The following is a 3,230-nucleotide window of genomic DNA, read 5'->3' as shown; positions in this document are numbered from 1 at the left end:
GGTAGGGGATCTCTATGAGGGTGATGAAGAGATCCTGGCTGTCTGGGAAATCAGCGTTGTAAGCGCTGTCGACTGCCTCGTCCTCCTCATCACCTTCCTCATCTTCCCCGTCCGCTAACATTTCCAAGGAAGCGGCCGTCAACAATATCCCATCCTCAGAGTCCACGGTCAGTGGTGGGGTAGTGGTGGCGGCCGCACCTAGAATGGAATGCAGTGCCTCGTAGAAACGGCATGTCTGGGGCTGGGATCCGGAGTGTCCGTTTGACTCTTTGATCTTCTGGTATGCTTGTCTCAGCTCCTTGATTTTCACGCGGCACTGTGTTGCATCCCGGCTGTATCCTCTCTCTGTCATGGCTTTTGAGATCTTCTCGTAGATCTTTGCATTCCGTCTTTTCGATTGCAGCTCCGAAAGCACGAACTCATCGCCCCACACCGCGATCAGATCCAAGACTTCCCGATCAGTCCATGCTGGGGCCCTCTTTCTATTCTGAGATTGCATGGTCACCTCTGCTGGAGAACTCTGCATTGTTGCCAGTGCTGCTGAGCTCGCCACATGTCCAAACAGGAAATGAGATTCAAACTGCCCAGACAGGAAAAAGAATTCAAATTTTCCTGGGGCTTTTCCTGTGTGGCTGGTCAGAGCATCCGAGCTCTGACTGCTGTCCAGAGCATCAACAGAGTGGTGCACTGTGGGATATCTCCCGGAGCTATTAGCGTCGATTTCCATCCACACTTACCCTAATTTGACATGGCCATGTCGAATTTAGCGCTACTCCCCTCGTTGGGGAGGAGTACAGAAATCAAATTTAAGAGACCTCTATGTCGAACTAAATAGCTTCGTTGTGTGGACGGGTGCAAAGTTAATTCGATTTAACGCTGCTAAATTCGACATAACCTCCTAGTGTAGACCAGGCCTTAGAGGTTTTTAAGGTCAGGCTTGACAAAGCCCTGGCTGGGATGATTTAGTTGGGCATTGGTCCTGCTTTGAGCAGGGGGTTGGACTAGATGACCTCCTGAGGTCCCTTCCAACCTTGATATTCTATGATTCTATGCTAGTTTTCCAACAGTAGGTTAAATCCTGAAGTCCTTAGTCAAACAAAACTCCCAAATGAAGTCAAGACTTGTAAGGGTGACAGGATCTATGCCGGTTCTTTTGAGGTTTGCTCAGCTCTCATTTAAAGGATTTAGCAGCTGAGTATCTACTTAACCACACTCTTTAATCAGCAGATTAAATTGGAAATATGGGAACAGATTTATCTCACTAGGGTCCTGATCCTATGGAAGGCAGGTCCAGTCCTGGGGAATAGTTGAGTCCTTGAGAGACCTGGGTTCAAGCCTCTGCTCTGCCACAGACTTTTTGTGTGACGTTGGGAAAGTCATTTAGGCCCAGATCCTCAAAAGTCTTCAGGCACCATTGATTTCAAGGGGAGGTAGGTGCCTACCTACCGCAAAGCATCTGGGCCTTAGTCTCTCTGGGCATCAGTTCCCCATCTGTGCAATGTGAATAATAGCATGGCCCTGCCTCACAATGGTATGTGAGGATAAATACATTAAAAATGGAGAGGCGCTCAGATATGAAGGGAATGGGGACCAGAGAAATACCCAAGGGAGACTGATCCTGATCCAGTTCAAGACAATGAGAGCTTTACTATTGTCTCCGATGGGAGCAGGTTTGGGCCCCATCAGCACTTGCTGGTTTTGGTTGGCTCACAAATAGCCTTTCTCCTAGTAGTTACAGCCCTTGGAAAAACCAGGAAGGGAAGGATCCAGACATATGTCTGATTCAAACATTTCTGAAACTCAGAAAAACTATGGGCTTAAACTTTGGATGAAGATTCAGATGTGTTTTTCATTTTATCCAAACTGATTCACTCACTCTATGATACAAACATCCTAGAAGCACCATCTCTTCTGAGTTTGAGATCTCTGGTGTGGGCTCCCGAAATACCCAGGATGATATCCTGCCCCCACTGAAGTCAACAGGATCTTTACCATTGCCTTAAATGGCGAGACAATCTCCCTCCTAGTCTTTCCCCATCTCAAAGTGATTGGCATCTACTCTAGTCAGTGACAGACTCATCCAGTGAAATCTTCATTCATTGGGGAGCCTGACTGGTGAGAAGTGGGGGAAAGTCCTTTAAGGAATAACATGGACTGTTTCATTATCTGGAATAGGTTCATGTTACTCACTGGGAATATGCTTTTTGAGCCTTATGCGGCTTTTGATGCACATCCAGGACGAGCTGCATCTGGAGGTATAGTACCCTTATCAGTATAACATACTTGGTATTGAAAGAGTGATTTACATTCTCTCAGCTTTGTATTAACCCTAATGAGTTAATTAGGGAAGTGCATGGTCCTTTGAATGGGGGGCAGAGATATCTGGGGCAGGGTGTGTAGTTCAGATTCTGGTAGATATATTGTGGGAAGAGTCTGATGGCATATGCCTACTCCTGGGCTTGGGCTGGGAGCTCGTTAGTTCTCTAACTAAACAAGGTTGAGCCTCGGAGAGCTGCAGGAAGTGGTGCTGGCAATTCAATCCAAGGTGCTCTCGGCAGAACTGAAAGAATGTGCGGTGCTAGTAGGAATTGTGCTGCTGGAGGTACTATTGTCTGGCTAAGGCCTATAGCCAAGGTTCCCCTCCCTATAGTTTCATCCGGAAACAGTAGGGTTCTTCACATCCACTGTGCTATTTTTTTGGCTATGTGCTGTTCCCTACACATAGATAGTTTAAAATGCTGTGAAATGCCATGAAGGCCTGGAAGAACACCAATAAATCAGTAAGTAACAATGCCGCACAGAAAAGGTTAAAATGGGGCCACCCTGGGCATGCCTGGCAGTTAATAAAAGCATCCCACAGCCTGGCGGCCCCCACGCCAGGGCACAGCCGCAGCTGGAAGGGTAATTGGGGTAATTGCATTGGCCTCAGTGGACAGTGATTTATACCAGCTGAGGATCGAGCCCACGTTGCATTGCAGTCTGATTAACAGCCTCCGGGCAGGGCTCCCCAGCGCCTTCCCCTCTTGCTCTCAGCCTGCCTCGGACTCCTATGCAGCCGTTGAGGGAACGCTCTGGAGAAACCCGCCCGGTGGCGAGCCCAGAAAACATGGGAGAAGCAGCGGCACGCGCTGACGTCCGAACAAACCGACCTTTCCCGGAGCCTGATCAGAGCTCCCTCCGCCTGCGCCTCCCCCGCCTCTGGCCTGCTGCATGCCACGGCCAGGGCTCTG

Source organism: Trachemys scripta, chromosome 10, assembly GCF_013100865.1.
Source record: "Trachemys scripta elegans isolate TJP31775 chromosome 10, CAS_Tse_1.0, whole genome shotgun sequence".
Lineage (NCBI taxonomy): Eukaryota > Metazoa > Chordata > Testudines > Emydidae > Trachemys > Trachemys scripta.
This window is presented reverse-complemented; position numbering follows the sequence as displayed.